The sequence below is a fragment of the Thermobia domestica genome, chromosome 15, assembly GCF_964235325.1.
Source record: "Thermobia domestica chromosome 15, izTheDome1.hap1.1, whole genome shotgun sequence".
NCBI classification, from domain to species: domain Eukaryota; kingdom Metazoa; phylum Arthropoda; class Insecta; order Zygentoma; family Lepismatidae; genus Thermobia; species Thermobia domestica.
This window is the reverse complement of record NC_137468.1, coordinates 90,601,498-90,627,194: the sequence shown is the minus strand read 5'-3', so window position 1 is coordinate 90,627,194 and position 25,697 is coordinate 90,601,498. Positions and strand designations below refer to the sequence as shown.

The 25,697-nt window shown below is 35.4% G+C and overlaps 1 protein-coding gene across 9 annotated transcripts in view; it reads right to left on the bottom strand.

The window, feature by feature from the left end:
• Positions 1-25,697, bottom strand: part of LOC145671138 (PI-PLC X domain-containing protein 3-like) — a 181,528-nt gene that overhangs the window by 94,328 nt on the left and 61,503 nt on the right. For 2 of the 9 annotated variants that reach the window (XM_081739945.1, XM_081739949.1), the window contains exon 1: positions 15,645-15,776. The exons of 3 other annotated variants lie outside the window; for them this stretch is intronic. The gene's annotated coding sequence lies outside the window, so the exon portion shown is untranslated. Of the gene's footprint in view, positions 1-11,304; positions 11,617-15,644; positions 15,777-25,697 lie in introns of those variants that run through there. 4 more of the 9 variants (XM_081739944.1, XM_081739948.1, XM_081739947.1 and 1 more) reach the window with 3 other exon arrangements.

Sequence of the window (25,697 nt, the reverse complement as noted above, 5' to 3'; positions counted from 1 at the left end):
ACAAATTTATTTGTGAACGTTTTAAAATTGGTGTTAATTATTTGTTTTTTGAAAAAAAACACTTTTCGACATTTATACCACATGTATGTGAAAAACTTTTTGCATGTTATGATTTGCGTTTGTAAAACATTTTCTGCATGTTATGATGCTTGTATGAAAAACACTTTCTGCATGTTATGATTCGCGTTTGTAAAAACACTTTCTGCATGTTGTGATTCACTTTGTAAAAACATTTTCTGCATGTTATGATTCGCGTTTGTAAAACACTTTCTGCATGTTGTGATTCACTTTGTAAAAAACATTTTCTGCATGTTATGATTCGCGTTTGTAAAACAATTTCTGCATGTTGTGATTCACTTTGTAAAAAACATTTTCTGCATGTTATGATTCGCGTTTGTAAAACATTTTCTGCGTGTTATGATGTTTGTATGTAAAACATTTTCTGCATGTTATGATGTTTGTATGTAAAACACTTTCTACGTGTTATGATTCGCGTTTGTAAAATTAGTTTCTGCATGTTATGATGCTTGTATGTAAAACAACTTCTGCATGTTATGATGTTTGTATGTAAAACACTTTCTACGTGTTATGATTCGCGTTTGTAAAATTAGTTTCTGCATGTTATGATGCTTGTATGTAAAACAACTTCTGCATGTTATGATTCGCCTTTGTAAAACACTTTCTGCATTTTATATCACATATATGTGAAACTTATTGTATTTGTAAGGTAAGTATATAAATCATACTATAATATTACTTCATAGTATACATATTTAAATTCATTATTCGATCAGTTTCTGTTTTTATATGTATTCTTTTTTCCCATTGCAAAGTCGGTGTTAATTTTTTGTTGTTGTTGTTGTATTATTTAATATCTCGTAATTATTTAATCGAACACTTTGTGTGAACGTATTAAGAATACGATGAACAATCTTCTTATTTCGTTTTACTTACCGTAATACTCTTACATCAACATAGTTATGTAGTGTTAAATAATTACTATGTAAAATACTAAGGACACTTAAGTGTGAACTTAAAAAATCCTTTCTCATTGCAAAGTCAGTGTTAATTTTTTTTATTGTAAATATATTAAAAAGTTTCTGTGGAACTCTGAACAATCTATGATTGTGAATATAATAAAAATTCTTGCAGAAACTCTGCTTACTTTTCTTAACACAATACTCATAAAGTGTAATTCATCAAATATTTGTTGCACAAATTCGTTCTTATTTATTTATGTGGATCTTTCGTTACATAAACTCTTCTTATTCAGGGTATGTTTTGTTTGTTACACAAACTTTGAGGATCTATGTTTCAAATCGCAAACTTGTAAAATACTCATCAAACTTTTAAATACTTCAAAGTATTAGTAAAATCAAGAAAAATATAAAACACTCATCAAATACCAATTTTAAACGATAGAAACCGTAAATGAGTTTCACTTTGTAAAATGCCAATGATAGCTTTTATTTAGGAAAGTTTCTTTTATTAAATAAAAATCAAGAAATGAAATTCGTATATATTTATTTGGAGATAAAGATATATACAAGCAAACAAGTATAGAAAATAATATACATGTACAAACACACACACACACACACACACACACACAGAAATAATATATACAGATTATATTACATACAAAAAAAAGAAATCACTTTGTCGCGTTTCTATCTTTTTCTAATAAAATGTTCACTAGTCCTTCAATATAATTTGGGTTCTTTAATAAGTTGTCATAGGTTTCATGAAATAAATGTTCACTTCTTTTGTTAGCAGAATGCGATTTCACATAATTTGAATACACATTGTCTCTCACATCTTTGCTTGCCATAATTTTCCATGCTTCTGCTTCGAGAGTTAATATATTCACAAGAAGGCACCTGTGCCCGAACTGGTTGAAATAATGTAGGTTGCAGCCAGGGCATAGTAAAACTGTATCTGGTTCCCACTTTAAAATACTATCTTTAACACAGGTTTCACTTACAAAGTCACTATTACACTCGCACTGGTACTGCACACGCAAATCCAATGGAACCTTTTGGGGTGAAGATGGATAGTCCAACGGTGAAACACTTGGTGATGGCGTGCTGGGTTTGCACTCTTCTATCTCGTTGAATAACTTACAAATTTCTTCCTCCTCTTCCTCATTAAATAAATCAGGAGATGTTGATCTTCCTTCTTCTGCAAGTGTCCACTTTATCGTTGGAACTTGAAACTTTTGCTCCGGTGTTCCTGGTACTGGTACTGGTGAAGTTGTTCTTGATCCAACTGGCGAAGTTGGAATTAATATTGGCTCTTCTCTTAAATCAATGATTTCTTCCTCTATAATAACATCTGGAGAAGCCGGTGAGCAAATTTCTTCCTCTATAATGACATCTGGAGAAGCCGGTGAGCAAGTTTCTTCCTCTATAATGACATCTGGAGAAGCCGGTGAAAAATAGCAAGTTTCTTCATCAATAAACAAGTCCGGAGATTCTCTATGCAATTTAAACTTTTTGTTGGGAGATTCAACATAGTCAAATGTAGAATCCCAATCTACTTCGTTGCAAAGTTGAATTTCTCGCTGTACTATAATGGCAGACGAATCCATGATGATACTATGTCAGTCTTCTCATCATACCCAGTATATAAGGAAAACTTATGTCGACGTCATATCACGTGGTACTTTAAAACACGCCCATTACATCATTTAAAATATTTTCAAATGTACTTCCCCAATTCTCTATACAACTTTCAATAGGTATAAGGGACGGAGAAAACATATACTTACATTGCATTTATGTTCTCATGTATCATTTATTGATCAAACATTCTTTTGAAACAACATTGTCAATATTATTTACATTGTGTTACGATCATTCACATCTTACAACGGTATTCCCTCAATAATGTTATTCATATCCTGTACTAATCACTTAAAATGTTATCTACGTACAAAGAAAAGTGTCAACACAATTCATACTGCAAAACTTCTTTTGTGTTTTCATTCGGTATCATATCAATGTAACAATCTTCTATTGCATTCAGTACCCCTTCATGTTTCAACAGGATCAACACTTCTTTTGTATTTCCGTTCGGTGTCGCGTCATGTACCACAATTCGTGGTGCCAAACTTCTTTTGTATTCTTCGTCAACAATGTTTTATTACTGTGTTATTATCTACCGTAACCTTAATCTTCTTTGTATTCACCATCAACATTGTTTTGTGTTCACCTAACGCATTACCAAACTTCTTTTTATTACTCTGTTGGCACTCTGTGATGTTTACCTGTCACGACCTCAATCCTCTTTGTATTCTTCGCCGACAATGTTTTTTATTGTCATTTCACATACCAATAAACTTGTTTTTATTACTCTGTCGGTATTCTGTGATGTTTATCTACCGCAACCTTATTCTCCTTTGTATTCACCATCGACATTGTTTTGTGTTCAACTACCCTGACGCCAAACTTCTTTTCTATTACTCTGTCGGCACTCTGTAATGTTTACCTGCCACGACCTTAATCTTCTTTGTATTCGCCGTCAACAATATCTTGTGTTCAACTACCATGACGCCAAACTTGTTTTTATTACCAATTAGCATAGGGGCATGATTCAACATGTTTACCTGCCACGATCTCAATCTTCTTTGTATTCGCCGTCAACAATATCTTGTGTTCAACTACCCTGACGCCAAACTTGTTTTTATTACCAATTAGCATACAGGTATAATTCAACATGTTTACCTGCCACAACCTCAATCTTCTTTGTATTCTTCGCCGACATTGTCTTGTGTTCAGCTACCCTGACGCCAAACTTCTTTTCTATTACTCTGTCGGCACTCTGTGATGTGTACTAAACGTGTCGTCGGTTTTCCTTTGTATTTGTCTTCATGTTTTAACACGCACCTGTTACCCGACAACGCCATCTTTCCCTCTTGCCCAACCAGTTTCCAAAAGCGCGCGAAAAGTTCAGTTCATGTCTTAAGTTCAGCAGCGAAAGACGTACGAGAACCACGCTCTGTATATGTACCAGCAATGCTTATCATACCGCACTATACATATTCTATACACGAAATTTCTAGTATGCTCACCGAGTATGCTATGCATACGATCCGTCAAATTAAAAAGTCCCGCATGAATAAAGTTTATTCCCTCCACCATTTTAATATGAATGCAAATGGTCAAATTAATTAATATAATCACAATCAGAGATTGTTCTATGGAGTATGCTTTAGCATACGATTTGGGAAAAATAATGAGGTTGCTTAGCAAGCAATCCAATAGAAATTGTTCCAATTAATTTATTAAGAGAATTAATTAATATAATCACAATCAGAGATTGTTCTATGGAGTATGCTTTAGCATACGATTTGGGAAAAATAATAAGGAGCTTGTAGGGCAAGCAATCCAATAGAAATTGTTCCAATTAATTTATTAAGAGAATTAATTAATATAATCACAATCAGAGATTGTTCTATGGAGTATGCTTTAGCATACGATCCAATAAATAAGGAGCCTGCTTAGCAAGCGAACCAGTACAATTGTTCCGACTAATTTATTAAGAAAATACAAATAAAAGAATAATTAATTTGATCATAGCATAGCTGTTAGAAACAACCCTATCAAAATCATGTCCTTCAACCTCTTTTCTAGAAACTACTCCATCCCTCCTAACACTCAACCTTTTCCAGGAACCCGTCTAACCACCTAACAAACAGGGTAATAAAACCACCTCCCCCTAAAACCTCCCAAGGCCGACACGGCCATATTGACATCAAATGTATACAGTCATAAAAGCAATTAAGGGGGCAATAAAATCTATTGTCGTTGACAAATCTAGTCATTTCTACTTTGTACAATATACCGCTGTCCGAAGAACGGATTTTTCTTAGTGTGCAGTTCATAAAAAAGGGCGCTCATGTTGTGGTTTCCAAGGGGGGGGGGGCAAGTATAAGCGACGTTTCAAATATAGTTTCAAATTTTGCTTAAGTAATGTAAAAATTCTATTGGGTTTTCAATATTCCCAAGTACAATTTCCTCTTAGGAGAGCGAGCGCCCCACCTTGCCCTCCCTGATAGGCGCCCTTGTTCATAAGTAATGCAGTTATGTGGGTGCTGAACCTGTGGGTTCAGTATTTCTTGATAAATCCATTAAATGTGCGTGTAATCCACAACGCACACAGATATAGGCGGGAATTCATGTCACTTAATGACCTTCCCATTTTAATGCAGTAATAAATGCGAAAATTGTCGATAAGTTATTCGCCTACTTTGATTTTGCGAATAGTTCGTACTATGTGCGACTTTGTTCATGCGGTGTCTAGGATATGGTCGACGTCGATAAGCTAATAAAACGAAATACTTCACAAGTTGAGCCAGTGGGTGCGTAAATATAAACCTCGTGTAGCTTAGGTATAGGCTACATAATTACTTTATTACATCAGTGTTAATATGCATCCTTAAATTGGGGCAGAGCAGTTTCCGCAGTTCAGATCAATAATACGTGGACAAATTCATATTAGTTTGAAACCCACATTTCTCGATGAAAATAGCGTCATCACGCTTTCTAAACTGTACATGTGTTGGCGCATGCCAGTGATCCACCAGGAACAGGTAAAATTCAGGGGCGCTACGAGAGATAATTGTTCAAAAATTACATTTAAAAAAATTATGGGTGCACACTTAGTAGTAGTAATAGTAGTAATGATAGTATAGTAGTAGTAAAGCAGTAGTAGTAGGGTAGTAGTTTAGTAGTAGCCAGGCCCACAACCAGAGGTGGGCTAGGGGGGCCAGGTCCCCCTAAACTTTTTGTGGCCCCTCCAGATTTCAATACAAAATATTATTAATAGAAAAAAAAAACAATTTAAATATTTATAAAATAATTTTAATGACTTGGCCCCCGCAACATATTCACAGCCCTCCCAAACCTTTGTAGCTGGTTTCGGCCCTGGTAGTAGCAATGATAGTATAATAATAGGCTAGTAGCAGTAGTAGTAGTAGTATAGTAAGGCAGTAATGGTAGTAGTTGAGTAGTAGTAGTAATAATAGTATACTAGTAGTAGTAGAGTAGCAGTAGTTCGGGTTAGGTTAGGGTAGGTTCAGGCAGCGAAATAGTCATATTTCAAGTCCCTTGTACATTAGTTTGCAACCGTTGAATAACGCCCCTTAAGGAGAGTTTTATAAAAATGAAAGCAACATCTTATTGCTGTATCTATGTTCACAGATGACTTACATAGTCTTTGTTCTGAATTAACACTTTTTACCTGTAAATTGTAATTTTAAAAATGTCCACGTATTCTTAATCCCGTTTCTGCCACTCCAAAACACTTACTAAACCTACAAGAGTTCATTTGGTGCTAAAAGAAATTGATATATCATGAATGTCAGTACACTTATAAAATAGAACATAACTGAAACCTGAAATTTCAATCTTGATACACGTATCAGTGCGCAGCACGAAATGAGATATTTTTTAAAAATCCCGGCGTTCTTCCCGCCTTTGATGGGACAAGCCGCAATTATTTACGCATTATTCAGTGCATTGTTTGTGTATAATCTTGTTCGTTTGTTGAATGTAAAACGCAACTCACACAACCACTGTAACAACATAATGTGTTTTTTATTGTACACAGTACACGAACAAATTTCTGGTATGTATTAAATTATAATCCACCTTGGCATATTATCTCAGCCGTAATGCTGTCAACAGAGCTGCCTTGGTTATGGATACACTGCGCATGAAGTGCTCCAGGGTAGTGACGTCATGACCTGTTGCTCTGGTTATGTCAACTTAAGAACTCCCGGAGTGGAAATACCCCTTCTCTCCAAAGACAAAGAAGTTTAAAGTGACGCCATCTACCGGGAAGACGATGGACATAGTGATTTGGGAGAGCGCTGGTCTCATAGTCATGGAGGGCGCACAGTTACCACTGACCCATACTGTGAGACCTTGATACGATTGCGTGAACCAATCAGAAGAAAACGGCAAGCACTTCTCACTGAGGGCGCCATCTTCCTTCACGACAATGCGCGCCCGCAAAGAGCCCAGAGCACTGTTGCCACACTTGGTACAATTGTACCAAATTCAGCCCTTTTTGACATTCATCAGCCCGTTGGTACCACGCTGGCATTTTCAGCCCCTTTTGTGAAAAAGTTGGTACAATTCTACCCAATTCAGCACCATTTAACAAATACTTGTCACATTTTCAAAAGTGTCAGTAAGACTTTTCCCACATCTCACGTTACTCTGTGTGATGTCATGAGAAGTGAATTCGGAGATGATTGATTTGTTTCTCGTTTTATATATATATTTTTTCATATATGGCCATAATACCGTTTTGATTTATGGTCACTTTGAAATAGAGGCGCGTTTGGTTTCCTTGCACTACATACGGAAGATTATAACTGTTTTCTCTTTTAATTTGCGGCCTCTGTTTCACTTCCTACGTGCGAGAAAAGTTTCATTTACTTCCACGGTTGTTTAGGATCCTCCCAGCGGCGTAGCAATAGGGTAGGCAGGGTAGGAAGTGCGTACGGCGCAGGACGTTTCCCAGGAGCGGGAGCCCTAAGTTTTCGTGGTCTTCATTTTCAAACATGGTAAAAATAAAAATTTCTTCCCCCTTCTCTCGCAGTTTATTACATTTGCGTATCAAATTATTGGCATTACTGTAAACTCGTCGAGGTTACAGCACTGTATGATTAAGAAATTAACCCTCCTGGTAATTAATTATTACCGTATTAATACGATACCAGAGCTTACTAACTATAAGTAAAATTCCCCTGCGCAACAGGCTTTCAACAATAACGACAAATTCTCCAAGCTCCAAAGTTTGGACAAACCGGGCAGCTGCCCGGGACGGTAACGTCAGGGGCGCCCAAACGAGCACCCCAAAATAAAGTTTCTAACATCACTGTAATAAAATGTAAAATATAGGCTAGGACTAGGTGGGGGGAGGGCAAAAACTCATTGGCAGGGTGAAAATTTTGCCTTCCTCCGCTCCTGATTTTGATTGAGATGACGTAGTGTTAAATGGATGAGATCGATACTGACCTATTTAGGCTCTAATCTCAACATTATTGGAGAGTAATAATTTGCTGAACTTCTTAAATACCGATTGCAATATTACTTACAGTATTTTTGTAGACGATAACTTTTTTTTTTTTTTTTTTTGCAGTTAGCGAATTTTTAGCCCTGTTTTAGCGGAAAGAGAAATCTTATGTTAGCAACACTGCCCAAAGCCAGTCAGATGTGGGATGTGGCGCATACGCGTAAGTTACAGATGGTCATACATTGGTCTTAAATGAGTGAGCGGGCGCCCCTAGGTATTTTGCTTTGGGGTGCCAAAGGCCATTGTTACGCCACTGGGTCCTCCTATTTGGATGTTTTTGAAAAATAATCTTTAAAAAGAGTACTTTCTTGATTTGGACTCTTGGGAGAGGGGGGGGGGAGGAGAAGTGTTCTAGAACTTTACCTCTTTTAATTTCGTGTTATAGAGCCATGTATTACACTGATATAAAATAATGAATTCAGCCCTTTTTGGTTCAATTTGGTACTATTTTTCAGCCCACTCCAGAGCGAGGATTGTGGCAACACTGGCCCAGAGTATCACCACGCTGTTGAAGCAATTTCACTGGGACATCATCTACCACCCTTCCTACAGCGCTCCAAGTGACTTTCACTTGTTCCCGGACTTGAAGGAGCACTTAGGAGGCTGTCGTTTCACTTCAGACAAAGAGACGTTGGACTTCGTGAACACGCAAGGATAGGATTTTTACCAGAAGGAAATCTTCAAACTCATCCCATGATGTGACAAGTGTTTCAACCGATATTGAGACTATGTCTAAAAATAACCTAATGTATGTATTATCTGTTGGGTGGATTGGTTGTATGAAATAATATATACACGTTTCACTACAGGCTTTGTAACCTTACTTATAAATATTGCAATTTGTTTTTTATTTATGTTGTGGACCTAGATTGGTTAGACTACTTGCATCCAGTTTCATAATTATTTGTTTAAATCTTCTTTCTTTAAATGCATAATGTACTACTATGAGCAAAATAAATGACGTGTCTCTTTATTTTGAATTTTTTTTTGAAAATCTTTCCGTTTCCTTTATATGTTGGAAATTTCTGAAGGTTTTTAAACTCAACTTCAATTAAACCTGTTCTACGGTAAAGACGATTTTTCATTACGATCGTGCTGCCAATTCGTCCTTTTCCATAGGTAATTTCCACTTTTTGCTCTATCTATACGTTGATACTTAGTATAGATCCATATATTTGGAGTTCGCAGATAATGCATGTAATAAGACATATTAGAAATATTTCCTTAAAATTTTCGTTTGTAGATTTAATCCACATTTCTCTCAATGACATAGATGTCGCTGCTTCGTGTTGAACTGCGGAATTCCCTCGCGTTCTATAAAAATTTCCCACTTTAATAGAGTTGGTAATTCTCGTGATTTCGGTCGAATTAATGTTTTTTTTTTTTTTTTGCTTCTAATTTGTTTATTTTAAGCTAATATCTAACACAAATATTAAAAACGGGTTTGTTATTAACCTGTCCTGCTGGGGAAACCTTCCGACATACAAAGAAAAGGCAGATGTTTTCAAGAAACTTCAAAATAAAGAGACGCGTCATTTATTTTGCTCACAGTTGTACATTCAGAAAGCAAAAAGTTTATCTTGGTTCTCTTAACGGTGTAGAATACCTACGCCATCTTTATTTCTAAGTGCATTGATTTATATGGAGAATTATTTCTCTGATTTCTTTAAAATGTATTAGAATTTTCATGATTTGATTTTTAATATTTAATGACCAAATATAATTTAAGTAATATCAACTTCATGTGTATTGCAAATTAATTTCAAAAATGTAGAGAATATTTAGCTAAGCTTGAAGAACAAATCACCAAAATCCAGACCAATTCAAAAGAAACAGAAAACTAATTTCTAATATAAATCAATTGGCTAAAAAATAAAGATAACATAATACTCGACACCGTTAAGTTTTTTAAAATCATTTTTTCAAGTTACATGTTGATATCAGCTACTGATTCGTGAAATCTTATTGTATGAGAAACAATTGTTTATTATTTATTCATATAAACTACTCCACTGCTAATCATTTTAATAATGTTTATTAATCATGTAATGATAATTTCACTCAGAACCTTAAAGAAAATATTATGCCTTTGGAAAAAAATATTCCTGGCATTTTCCGTGGCTATTTACTTATATCGTGGCCATTCGCCCTTTATATTTTTAATCAATTTTATCAATGTTTTAGTTATATATATAATATTGAAAGCAATGTTCGAAATGTTTGATATTCTTATACTCATATAAAAAGTTAGGCTAATTGTACACACAGCATCTCATTAAAGGAAATTCTCATTTTCATATCGCTTCAGGATTTTTGTATACATATCCTAATACGGTAAATGCTTATTTTTTCATAATATCTCGTTGACGGGGGTTAAAACAAGAAAACCTCCCTTTGCTTAAAGCCAGTAAGTTAAGATATAATAGCAATGATGATTTCAAAGGATGGTTCTGGGAGAATTTCCTTCCTCTGGAGCTACAATATTTCCTTTCGGTGCCGTGTTCTTGGAGTACTACTTTTCTCCATCGGTATAATGACTCCTACTCCCCTCTTGGAAATAAATCTGAAAACATCCCTGTGTATAGTGTAAAGCATAACAGCCACCTAAGGAGACCAGATTGTATATCCCCTCAGCACATAGGAACCTTTCCTTGATATATGACATATATTACATGAGAGCTCACAACTTTCAATCCACTACCTATCGATTACCACTCAATATTAGGTAAGTACATTTGAACACAAAATGTAATATCAAACAACTTAAAAAAAAAAAAAAAAAAAGAACCTTTCAAAATGACACTAGTGGCTTCCCCTCCGTTCATACAAAACGATCATCTGAGAGTTTAGCCAGTATAATTTTCCACTTCTATGTTCCCATTTCTTCTTCGATAATGTATTTTTAATCACATTTCCCTTTAAACTTGAAAATCTTTCAGTTTAACATCTCATGACAAAGGGAGACGAATGATTAAAGCAAATGAATGATGATGGAATAATTAGTGAAATGGTAACGTGGAGGAAACAGGAGTACCCCGATAAAATCCACGGACACGATGATGTACATCACAAAGTTACTTGGCCGGGGAAGGAACTAGGGGCACCACACACCAGAAGTAAGCGCTCTACCACTGAGCCACCATCATGCCCCTCCAAACCCTCACACTTGAGATTGACTGGTTATCCTAGAAATATCAAGTAAATTAATTTAAATACCTTGAAGCCAGGAATATTCGCTTTCTTGATAATTTCAATCAATTCTTTATAAAGTGCAGGAAATTTAAGTTCAACTGTTGATGCTGGATGAAGAAATATAGAAGTTTGACTGTGAACTTTTACAATCCAACACAGTATTTCGAAACACAATAAACTATCACAAAATATATCTTTCAATTATAAAGAAATAAGTATTCTGTGAATTGTTGTTATTAAGTATTCTCCCTGTTGGCAGGTCTCAATTACATAGACGTAAATATTTTGTAATATGCACCAAGATCCTTGAACCTCGCATTCGTAAGACGACTGACATGATAGTAAATACATTATGATGGTAAATAATGAATTTACTGTACCAATTAAGTTATGTTTGCCAAGAAATTATGTTGTAATAACCATTCAGAAATTGCTGATCTGTCGTCGCAGAGTTTTGCAACGCTAGGCAGAAATGATTACACAATAATATTTTGTCACAGTATTCATGTTTCAGTAGTTTATTTTTAAATTAGTTCATTTCATTGGAGAGTTTGAATCTAGTTCACAGTAGTGGGGTAGTGGTAAATATTATATTTCTAAAAACTAGCGAAAATCACCATAAATATCAATTGCTATGGTTGCTCTTTCATATAATTGTAATTGACAGTAGTATTTGATCATGAATTCGTTTTATTATCTCTATTAAGAAGTTATCACAGCTAGTATTTTATACAGATTTTTTAAATAGCGGGTGTGATAGTTCCGGAGACTTGCAGCTGTCCCCTTTCCCCTAGATACATGGTAAATATAAATACAGATATATTTATGGTAAATACGGATAAGTAGATCTATCTATATAAATATAAATGAAAGTGACTATGTTTGTGACTTAATAACTCTTGAACCACCCGATTGATCTTGATCAAATTTTCAACGTAGATGAGGTTCGGGACTGGAATGGTTTCCACAATTTCATTTTGACGGTGCAACTTAGAGGGGGAAATAAATGACCTATATTAGTGCCGATTCCATAGTTTTCGGGGTTACTGAGATGAACAGTGATACTTCCGATGCCGTTTAAATCCAAATTCAGCCCCGCAATGCAGGGAGGGGGAGGATATATATATATATATATATTGATCAAAAATGACCAATATCAAGAGAACGCTTCAGTATACTATTATTAACGGAACATAGTAGTATACTATTTTTTTTTTTTTTTTTTTTTTTTGTTTGTTTCAACCCAGTGAAGCGGGTAATTGACGCTATTACTTCATAATTGAGTTAACACTTTTTGAAACTTTAATGCATCTCGAACTGCGCGCCTTCGTGTTCTCCTAAAGAGAATTTCCTTAAAATAGGGTTAATTTGAGAGATCAACGACAAAATGTATATTTGAACAAAACGTTTCTTGTCTTCTTTGCTGTTTTAGTGACTAACAGATGCTCCTTTGGAGCACAGGGTCTCCGGTGGACAAGTATTAAAATTTTAAAATAATACGGTAGTTCAGATTCAAATTTAAATCGCAGGTTTACGTCTCATATAGCGTCGTTGCTTAAAAAAAAAAAAAAAAAGCCAAACTCCAACCAACCCAAACGATTATTTGTCAGAATAACCATTGTATTTGTTTTTAGTTATTGTTATTTTTTTCATGCAATTCACTTCGTCTAAACAACAGTTTATGTATTTATCATAAACAATAGAGTAAACGTTTTAGAATAACATATTGTAGGGAATCAGGCATAATGTCTTACGAGAACGTAGAGCCTTAAGAACTTCAAATGTTAGCTTCGAATGATTGTTCTATTGGATCTCCCACCTTGGTTCAAAATCATGATCAGCGAGTCATAATCGACCATCTATTCCCGGATACCACGTTAAGCAGTAGGCCCATGTTTCATCAGTGTCATATGCAGAATTTCATTGGAAGGGGGGGGGGGGGCTCAAACACACAATCTCATATCCTGAAAGGATACACAGTAAAGTATCGACGATTATCCGCGGTCTTTCTTTCCTTTCGCATCTTGCTTCTTTTTGGACAAAATGTTGTTTTAAAAAATCAATCACAAGTGAACAAGAGATCTTTTAAGAAGAAAAAACAGAGTCCATGGTGGCTCAGTGGTAGAGCACTTACTTCTACTACTTCCAGACTTTGTTTCTACTTTCGTCATTCAACCATTGTCATCCATCTCATCATCACCTTCTCCCTTAGCCTCGGTATACAATCGTGGGATGTCAAACTAAAAAAAAATAAAAAATAAAAAAAATGGAAAAACCAAAACAGTTGATTGATTTTTGTGTATGTGTGTGTGTGTGTAAAAATAAACCAATGTACTTGTAAGTATAGAAAAGTATTATTTATTACATTATAATTGTATGTTAAGGACCCTTATTTTATATAAAAAATCGTTCAAAAGCATTTTCGTTTGATTTGGGTCTTTTTTTTTCATCCATTTTGCGGATTATCCGCGGTTGAAGCGCCACCAAATTCCGCGGATAATCATGAGTTTATTTTTCCATAATACCTTGCTCAAGAAGAATTTAAAACCCCGAAACACTTCTTGTTTACGCCACTGTGTTTCATATCCGCTGTGTCTCGCTGTTGAAAGGAATGCTAACTCCAATCCAACCGACCAACCATATGCCGTAAATACTTTTAGTTGTATATCCCAGTCAGTGGCGTATTTAGAGGGCTATCGGGCTCAATCCCCTCCGAAATAAATTTGTTAGTTTTTCGCATTCAACGTACAACAATTGTCTTTCCTATCATTTCTCAAAATTTCATGGACTTTCCATTTTCTTATATTCTTTGTTCAGAAATAATACTGTATTTGTCAAATTTCATTCCATGTAAGAACTGAGTTCTTTTTTCTTTCTTTCTTTCGTCCATTCTACTTTTCTCTTTCTTTTTCTTAGTCGTTACTTTCTTCCGTTTCTCCTATAATTCTTTCGACTTGTTAGTTGTGATTCAAGTCGGCTGTCGTCAGTAACACCAAACTAAGAGGAGCTGATAAGCGAAACTAGTGTTCCACACCAACTTGCACGGATATAAATATAACGGCACTTTAGTTATTATAGCAAAGGAGTATTTACATCGTTTAGTTATAAACAAAGGTAAACGTTTGAATTAAAGAAAATCAAGAGGAGGGAATAAGTACCCCGGGAAATTAGGTAGACCAGGAGGATTCTTCCTTTTTCTTCTATGAATAGAAGAAAAGGTTAGATTCACTGCTAAATTTTTATGTGCATCATATCACATAAGATTCACCAGTCTGTAATTCTTGCCAATAAAACTGAAATCAGTATATTTCAGCTTCAACTTGTCTCAACATTTTCTTTCAGGTAAAAATATACACAGATAAAACTGAACATTTCTATTTTTTTTTTTTTTAATGAAATCAGTTAGGTTAAAATGATATTACAAATATTCAACGTGTGTTTGTAGGATCGTCATTTCAGATTTGCCTTGGGGGGGGGGGGGGTAAGATCCTCCACCAACATACGAGTTTCACGTTTTTTCTAGCATATTAGTAGACAGTCCATGAAAATAAATTTAATTCTTAAACTCAGGTGGGCAATTGTCCCTTGCTTCCCTGTGTTGTGCATAGCCCCCGAAACAAAATCCTAAATACGCTACTGATCCTAGTGCATTAATTTTAATATAACCAGAAAAAAATAGAAAAAAAATGAAATGATCTTTCAGCTTTAAGTCTCACGGTTATGCCGGTTAGGAGATGGTGATAATGAGAAATGAATGAAATGGTGGAATAAATAAAGTGGGAGGAAAGTGGAGAACCCCGAGAAAACCCACGCACACGTTGTTTGTCCACCACAAAGTCCACTTGGCGCGGGCTGGGATTGAGCCAAGGACTCCACGCGTCAGAGGTGAACGCTCTATCACTGAGCCACCGTGGCCCGAAAAAAAAAAGAGAGATCATAGAAGAAAATTAATGAACTAGCAGTACAGACAGTACACTCAACAGTGGGAAACGATAGACTAGCTAACTATCAACACTGGCTCTACGTTGTGATTAGCCTCTTTGCCGAATATTTACCAATAAACTCAATTCCTAACGTAACTTACAAAAGAAGTAAAATTGCCATTGCAAATGCGGGGTAGACATTGTTGGGTAATTGACGGTAAATTGTTGGTTAGTCAACATACGCTTTAAACTACGTTGGACAGAGCAATTACCAATTTCGGCCCATGCCGACCATTAACCTACGTAGGCCCTACCAATTGTACTGCTTGGTGTAAAACTATAGGTCGATGACATGTTATAACATTGATCTTCATTCACACTTTTGTGTATCGTAAAAATAATTATAAATAAATAAATAAAGGAAATACTGAAGTACGCTACCTGTACATTTTGTTTGGCTTCTGCAGTTAACTAAACCTGCTTCTTGATCAAATCAGTCTTGCAAGGAAATGATTTAACAATAATACTGTACAAGGAACAAAAAATTTAACGCTAAACTCCGTTAAACGCTTGGTTGATCCAAGCACGTTAAATTACATAACTAATTTCCATGACGGGGTCATGACCTAGTTGTTAAAATAATCTTTATTCTTTGCTACTCTTATCTCAAGGTCGGATATAACCTGTTCCTTGCTCTAAATCATGTTTGAATTAAACGAAAAAGAGAAAAACTTGTTTAGGTCGTATTTGAAGAATGTTAACCACTTAGATTTATCAGCAACTCTAGTATCACTACGAACAATTCTTTTGTGCATTCTTCTTTGAAAGTAAAGCTTTGCAAGTAAACGAAATACAGGTATGCCATGCGTAACGCGGTTTCGAACGCCGATTTTGCGCTTACATGGTTTTTATTACTACACATATGTGCGAATTTATAATGGGCTTTCCAGTTCAATTTGTTTAAAGTAAAGACAAGAAAATAACATGTACGTATAGATGGAAATATTGTGTAAGTAAAATTGAGTATTGGATCCTACTGGCTATAATTGGGGGATCATGGTAGCTTAATGGTACAGCGGTGAAGGATCTCCGTTTGATCCCAAGCCATGTGAATTTACGGCGAACAACACTGTGTCTGTGGGATTTCTATTTCTCGGAGATCACAGATTTTTTCATTACGAAAGTTACATTCAAATATGTTATTAAAGTTGGCGTCCCTTCAATTTAATTTATCTTGGCTCTGAGAGGGAGGAATTGAACGCTGCACTGGAAGCAATAGGTCATATTAAAAAGTCGAAAACCAAAAATTTTAGGAATGATCAAAAAATGCATCAAAAGATTGCGATTTTGGCTAATAATTAGTTTTTGGATCAGAGGCCACAAAACTTTTGCACGGCCCCTAAATCGAGATTTCGATATTTTCTACAGAATGAGCACGTCATACTGAGTTAAGTGATTGTTTTGTTTCAGCTACACTCTATGTACGTAGTTCTCTAGATATATGGCGTCCAAGAAAATTTTTGATTAAATGAAATATATTGAATCTTTAATCAGGGGCCACAACATTTTTGAACGGCCCCTAAACTAAGTTTTCGTATTTTCTTCGGAATAAACACATCATACTGAGTTAAGTGATAGTTTCATTTTGGCTACACTGTATGTACTCCTTCAGTTATAAGGCGTACAAGAAAACTTTTGATTGAAATATATTGGATCGTTTGATTAAAAAAAAAAAAAAACGTACAGTGAAGCTCTACTTCATGAAAATTGGTAATGTTTCGGAAAGAAATAGTTAAACAAACATATCATCATCATCATAGCTATTCTGCCTTTATTGGCAGGTCACTTTCCGCAGCTGAGAAGCTTCCATGGTCCTCCGCTAACCTTTTCGTCTTCGCGTATGATCTTTCTGTTTTAATATCATCCATTAATTGTAGTCTCCTTCGCCCCCTCCCTCTCTTTCCCGCCACCATACCCTCTAGGACGTCCCTCATGATACAATCTCCTCTTAGGCAATGTCCCAACCAATTTCTCTTCCTCTTCCTAGTAATATCTACAAGTGTTCTTTTCTCACCCACCATTTCTAATACTCTCTCATTCGTTTTCCGCTCGACCCAACTAATTCTTTCCATTCTTCTCCACACCCACATTTCGAAGGCTTCCAGTCGATTTTCGTCACCTTTACGTAATGTCCACGTTTCCGCCCCATACAGTACAACACTCCACACGAAGCATTTTATGAGTCTTTTTCTCAACTCTTTGTTCAAGGTCCCAAAAAACAGACTTTTCTTTCTTTTAAAGGCTTCTTTCGCCATTCCTATCCTTGCTTTTATTTCACGCTCGCATTTCATGTCATTACTAAGAATACTACCCAGGTATCGAAAACTATTCACTTGTTCTATTTTATCTCCTCCTACTTTTAACAGACCCCTTCGTTCCAATCACCATGGCTTTTGTCTTTCTAACATATCAGACCGTCTAAAAACTTTGAACTTTTTGCGTACAAGATTACGTTAATATATGAGTAGCAGCGGGCAGGTCATCTAACTTCATTTGAAACTATTAGAGGTGCAAAAAAAAAAAAAAAAAGTTGGAATTCGTAGAATCAGACATAAGGTATTGCATCATGAACATGAGTGAACTTTCTGCAAAACTGCGCTACATTTTACAGTTTTGTTTCAATAAAGGCGCAAATGCTGTGTAGGACCATGAAAACATGTGCGCTGACTTTATGAGCAATATACAAAGCAGCAGCCAAAAGTTGATTCATTCGCTTCCGTTCTGGAAAATCAATGTCTAAGATGCGCCTCACAGAAAAAGTGAAAGACATTCTGACAAAAGTCGAGCAAGACTGTCGTGTAAGCAGTCATGACATTGCTAATGACCTAAACATTCATCACTCAACAGTGTTAACCATTTAGAAAAAAGCTGGCTACAAAAAAGAATCTTCACATTTGGGTGCCACATAATCTGACTTAAAAACATTTACTCGAACGAAATCCCATCTGCGAATCTCTCCTGAACGAACGAACTCCAACCATTTCTGAAGCAATTGATCCCAAGTGATGAAAAGTAGATAACCTACAACAATAATGTTCGAAAAAGATGATGGTCGAAGCGAGGAGAAGTTTCACAGTCTGTGGAAAAGACCACATTGATGCCCAGGGAGATTATGGGTGCATTTAGTGAGATTGGAAGGGCATCATAAGTCACGAACTACTACCACCAGTCAGAACGTTAGAAAAGGTTCTGTACTGTCGACAATTAGCGCGAGTGCATCAAGCAATCTAAAAGAAACTGTCTGAGCTAGTCAACATAATGGGTGTCGTATACCATGTTGACAACACCAGGCCCCATACTTTTTTAACGAACCGTCAAAATCGAAATAATTTGGCTGATAGGTTTTAATGTATCCAACTTATAGTCCGAACCTGGCACCGTCAGACTATAACTTGGTTTGGTCTATGTCAGTGGCGGCTCTAGAGTTCTACAACAGGGAAGAAAATTGGCAATAGCGGAAAATATGTTCTAAACACAGATTCAGTTTCTTTAAATCTTTTATTATAATTTTTCCCCGAATAGTCTCCTTATTCACTCACATGAGGTGCGATAGTATTGCCCTGAGAGTTGCACTGTGGTAATTCAAAATTATGTTCCGAACTTTGTCGATTATTTTAGTTACTCTGACAGACTTGCTTGGACCTGGGTGCTCCTCATCTTCCATAGACCTCCTGCTAGAAAAAGGAAAAAAGAAAAGAAAGAAAAAAAAAGAAATTAAAAACAGGGCAACGAGAAAGGTAAATGGGTAAATGTTCCCACAAATCGTTTTCAACACCTCAGGCCACACGCAAAATTCACCACTACGAGAAACTTCACGAAAAAGAAAAAAAGTAGTGTTGTTTCCTAATTGCCGTATTGAGCATTGGTTTCGACTAATGTCGAAAAGTAAGTGGAGTCGAGATCTCTGGAGTACCAGCATAGGAAAATGAACACCACTATACAGGGTTGGAAAGGTCAAAATTCAGGCTGCTATAGTGCGTCCAGTAAGAGAACGTCTCTGACAGCTGGCAGTGACATTGCCACTACTCGCGTGTCAAGGTTTTTTTCGATGCAACTGTAGTGGAAATTTAATTAATGGTATAAGACACAGTGATCGTGGTTGGTAACACTGGTATAAAAGTAGGGGCTGCAATGTCCCATCGCATATGGTAAGAAACGTCAGAGACCATCTCTTGTTGCCCGTGCTATAGGCCCTTCCAAAAGAAGAAAGCTAAGAGGTGTTTAAAATTATATGGTATGAGCTCCTTCGTAAAATAGAAAAAAAAAATAAGCTGGGAGGAGGACTCCTTATTCCCTGTCCACATGCTAATGATTTATATATAAAAAAACGTAGTAACTATTCATCACCACTCTTTGTATTCTAACTGCATAGCTAGAGCAGTGGTGTTATTCTAATTGTTTTAACAACCGGTTATATATATAGATGGATAGGTATCATAGATAGATATAACTCTCTTACGAAGCAAACTATACAAAGTAGACAAAAGCAAAATTGTTACTGGTAGCAACCTACACAGCATCCTTATATTACAAGGCAGTGTGACAAAATTAGATAGCACTGCGAATATCTTAGAAACGAATTATCCAAGATAGATGATTATCAAGAAGTACTGGAAAGACCTTAATACAGCAATGTATTATTGATAATGTTATTCACCCGTTTCAAATATAAATAACTCTCGACACTACACTCATGTGATCCCAGTTCTCATTCCTGATATCTGGGCACTTCAGACTAAGAAATAAACGCTTATACCTTGTTCTGAGAGATTATATGTTTAACCCTATAGCAGTAAAAATTTCTTTAAAAGAAATAGTTAAACTAAAAGTTACCGTTCTTAGGTATAACCGGGTAAAATTTACTGTTATGTCTGGCTATAACAAACAGTTCTGCGAACTCGAAATATTTTAACAACCGGGTTCTAGCGAGCCAGTGCAAACCGGCTGAATAGCACCACTCGCTAAAGCTGCGACAGCCTAAACAATGAAAAGAAGAAACCGTTACAAATTATAATTTAAAATAAAGTGTGTTTTAAGCTTTGGTCAGTGTTTCTTTTGTTAAAATAATCAATCCAAAGCCATGGATAGCCTCACAAAAGAAAAGAAAAAAAATGCTCGTAGTCTGTAAATTAACAAAAATCTATATTCACAATAATTTAATTCAGAAATGGAAGTCTTTTAGTTTTGAATCATTGAGTCAAATTTTCAAATGTATAAATATGTAAATAAGACTTTTCCTGTATTTAAAGAGTAACCACAGTAGAGAAATATCCCTTACCAGAGTAGAGAGACGCCCGTTTATCACATCCGATCATCAACATTGAAAGCACTTAACCTAATCCATTACATTTGCTTTAAATGCTTTGAACAGCAACGTGATGTCGTCATGTCTGTAGTATACAACAATGAGCAATTAGATTCAATGATTTGTAAATAATGATGTGTGTGTCTCCGTCAGACAGATAATAGGCGCTGATTGCTTAGCAGGTGCCAAACATTGAACTAGGAGTGTTATAAATGCATTGTCCCTTCTTGATCACGAAATCGACTTAATATAATTTTGCAAAATAAACATCTCTATAAGAATTCATTGTTATCTTCTAGATTCAGTGTTAAATAGTTGGAATTAATTAATTTGCCTTCTGTGTAATAAGAACTGGCTATCTTCTGAAATAAAAATAAAAATTGAACACCTTAATTTTGTTAGCGTATGCGTCTTCGGCGCGGGAGACCCAGGTTCTGTTCCTAGCGGGAGGATCGGATGTGGTTCGGATCTTAAGCTGTAGATCCACATCTCATATGGCCTCGCTGGTCGATACTCAAAGGGAGCTAAACTTAAATCAAATCCAATTCAAAATAAAATTGTTTGAATCCTGTAACGTACATGTGCTAATACCAAATCATAGATCACGAAAACATTCTTCAATTTAGACTGCTAATAGAAAAATAAAATACAGGGTGTCCAATATACAATGCAACCTAGAGTTTGGGATAGTAGAACTTTAAGCGATACACAAATAATGGTTATACCAAAATGAAGCTTTTGCTATTATCACGAAATGAGTTATCAGCTCTAGAGCAGATATTGGAAGTGCCGCCTGTTATGATAAAACATTGGTTCACGCGTTTCACCATGTTGGTAGCAACTTTACGAAGAGTATAAATGTTAATGTTCTCAATAGCACTGCGAATGTTCGTTTCCAGGTCTTGTATAGTTCGAGGATTGTTCTTGTGTACCTCTTGCTTTAAGTAGTTCCATAGAAATGAATAGCAGTGTTGCCGGATGCATGTAAGTAAAAGTTTTATCATGATAATTTCAAAGTTTCTTTTTCGTTGTTTTCAGGAATTGCATAATGTAGACTGATCCTTAACACACCTTTTGATGCACTGAAACGTCAGCAGTGTTGCCAATCCAGAGTGTTAATTTATGAAAACTACGATTTCCCTAGTTCCCCCTTGCAGAGAATTCATCTGACTAGTTATCAGTGGAAATGAAAAATTATTTTTTCTGCTCCATAGTTTCCAAGCTACTCCAACTAAGCAAACTGAAAATTAACGACAGAACATTCATATGTATGAATTATGAGTCAATTTACGTGTTTTGCAAAAAAAAAAAAAAATCTTGCAACACTGTGTAGTTCTTAGTGTACTTCAATCGTTGCTTCCTAGTTTAAAAATATATGTATGAACAAGGCTTCATTTTGGTATAACTATTAATTGTGTATTGCCTCAGGTTCAAAATTTCTACCATCCCAAACTTCGGGTTGCATTGCACATTGGACACCCTGTATAATACTAACCACTGATTCATTGATCCACATTCATAATGCTCACTACACAATTTATAATTTACATTATACCATACACAGAAACTAATTATCCGGAGAAATTAATTCTGGATGCAAACGGACATGCAGAAATCCGGATAATTGAGGCAATCATAAAAATAGTTATGAAAATAAAATTTCTCTTAAGTCGCTTCCGTTTAATAAAAAGGTAGGCCTAATGTAGATGTTGAAAACAAAGATTACTTTTACTACAAAGAAATAAGAAAGAGAAAAAGATCACTAAAAGGAATGGCTTCGAGAATTCCAATTGAATATAAATTTTAATGTTAAGCAGGAATTACAAAGAAATTATATTTTTACGAATAATTAGGTTTACTTACAATTCATATTTCAATAAGGTTTTTGCTTTTTGTTTTCTGAAATTGAGCTGATGACTGGAGTTCGAATAAATGGAGACCAACCTTTTCTACCTGATTTCTCCCCTTTTGCATTTGTAAACTGTAAACTTCATGCAGGATGCACTATCATTCTTAACTTGCCCAGTACAACCTTTCAATAGCATCGTTTCAGCTTTTGTTTTGGGGGGCAACATATTCTTCCGACATAAGTACTTTTAAGTCTTTCATTAGTATTTTACATACTATTGCTTAAAATCCGTGTATATGAATATGCATTTGCCCCCGGCGCCTATAAATGACGCTCCTGTATGTATCTTCAAAGTTGATTTTTTTTACCGGTGAAACGACATTATGCAAAATTTTCTAAAGATTAGATCGTTGATAATCTCTATAATCTACGTCTTATTGAGGAGGAGCAGAAAGAACTGAATTGCCAACAACAGGATTCAGAAATTTTTCCTCGGCGAAAGAAACGATACTTAAAGCTTCCCTTTAATATACAAGGTACACCTTTTTCTGTTTTCGTCAATATAAAATTCATCCTGAAAGTTTCACTAATGTTTCTCCAGTTTATATTGTTTCTTGTTTACATATTATCCTTCTTACTAAAATTTGCTATTAATTCTCGATCCTGGTTGGCTCGTTGCGATTTTCGTTCATCATTGGCTTCTTACATGATTCTTATTATATCCGCAACCAGCAAACTAACCACCAGTGGTGCCAATTTAGCCTATTTTTGGCTAAATCTAGCCTATTTTTGGCTAAATCTAGCCTATTTGGAGAGGCATTTAGTCATAGAAATCTATAAAATGATTATAGCCATAAATATAGCTTATTTTATGGAACTCTTTTGCCATTTTTGGCTCTTTTCATTAGCCATTAAATTCATTCTAAAAATACTTCTTTCTTTGAAAACAAAGTATATTTGTTATTATACAGTACTAGCAGCGTTCACCCCGCTTCGCTGCGGTCACCCCGGAACGCAATAAACGTTGTTACTTAGATAATTTTTACTTTTTCGCTTTCAAGTGATATGATAAAAACCATAGAAGATTGCATTAAATGTTAACATTATATCGCCTGTCATTTATGTTAACCCGCCCCGCTTCGCTGCGGTCACCCCGGAACGCAATAAACTTTGTTACTTAGATAATTTTTACTTTTTCGCTTTCAAGTGATTGCAGTAAATGTTAACATTATAGCGCCTGTCATTTATGTTAACCCGCCGAGTGACACGGTCATGCGGGTTGCATATAAATACGTTTATTTTTACCTATGATGATCTAACAAAGGATTTGTACGTTATGGACACTTGAATGGTCAATTATCTCAAGACACTGGTAATTAAAAATTAAAGTGATATGATAAAAACCATCTAGGGTCCAAATCCTAATAACCCCCCAAAAATAAAAGAAATTGGTTCAGCCGTATTAGCGTGATGAGGGAACAAAGGATTTGTACGTTCTCTTTTATATATATAGATATTATCGTATTAATTGATTTCTCTAGACACAGGGTGTTTTATTACGCAACAAACACTTGTTTTTCATTCTTCTTCTCTCTCCCCACCCACAAGATTTAGAACTACTTAACAATACTTATTAACTCAATTTTGATGTTGATCCTGTAATGGTCACGTTTGCTACTTTTTAATTATTTTAATTTTTGCATTTCATTGCAAGAATGAAAGTTTTCTAATACAAATTTAGTAAACTATTCGGTTCTTCAAGCCACAAAGATTGTTTTTGTTTATTAAAAAAAAAAACAAATAGGATATCTAATTAGTTTGAAAACTCTCAATGCAATCATGGTGATTCATATGAGCGTACGGAGAAATAAGTGTTTGTAAGGATTATGACCTGAAAGAAGTACTACTAAAAATTGGGACAATGGCAGTCTATACAAACACAACCAATACACATTCCAACGATGGTGCACCCAGTTCCAGCGCCTTGGCTATTTGCGACGTCATCGATGATGACTTATTTCAATTCAACTGATAATATGGCTTTTGACTTTTAAAGTCATATATGTTGCTTAGAATAAACTCCAACACTTCAAATTTTACTATAAAATACTTATAATCCTACACATGAAAAAGGTTAACAGTTCAAAAGCTAGCCAATTTTTGCGTAAAAAAGCTTATTTCTGAAGCCCATCTAGCCTATTTTCTTCAGAGGTTGTTGGCAACACTGCTAACCACTCATTTTTGTAACAATTTATATTATAATAATAGGTACGGTATATCTTCCTCACAGCACCTAAGAACAGTAACTAAGATGCAAATGCAAATATAAGGATCATTTATAGAAAGGTGAACGGACAGTTACTAAGATACATGGTAGACATACCTGAAATATGTAAACAAATGCTTGTTTGTGATTGCCCAAAACTGGAAAATATAAACAAATCCTTATCTCTGATTGGTCGAATGCCTGTCCACGATATTTAAAGGGAACTTCTAGAAATATTTATTTTTGTTTATTTCATACAAGTTTGTTTTCCTTACAGTTTTCCGATAACTATTTTCTTACAGTTTTAATCTTACAGGCAATCTTACAGTTCGACATGATACAAAATATTATTGACTGGGACATGTCTCTCCGTCCGCCCGTGCACATATATAATAGCGATAACTGGAAATGCTATTGTCATCCATTACTTTGTATTTTTTACCTAAAACATCTTGTGTTTTGTTGACTGCTTTAAGTAGCCAAAATGCTTATGGTGATGATGGCAACGTTGCACAACATATTTTGCGCAATTTCCAATGTTGTTGCCTGTTCATTAAGGCTTTATCTGTCAATAGATAACAAAGTGAAAGTTTGCGCAATTTCAGTGCACCCATTCTTTACTCCAGCGTTTCCCAACCTTTTGCAACTTGCGGCACACTACAGGTGTAATTTTAATTCTTGCGGCACACTCATATAGATATTATTATTATTTGTAAATATAAAATACAGTGGTATTTTTCTCTGTGATTACTTATCTCCTCACAGAGAAGAAAGCTCGATCACCGGTTTTCCCCCGTGATAAATCATTATGCATATTTTCCATTCTAATTTAAACTTGACAACAATTGCAATGAAATATAGGACTCAGGTTTCTAAAAATACAATTCCTTTTCCGAAAACTGTATCCAACCTTTCACAAAGAAGGAAGATCACTAAATAATGAACGAACAAACAAATTTCTTACTTTTAAAACAAAAATGTAGGTAATTTGTATGCACGTTTGCTTTGATTGAA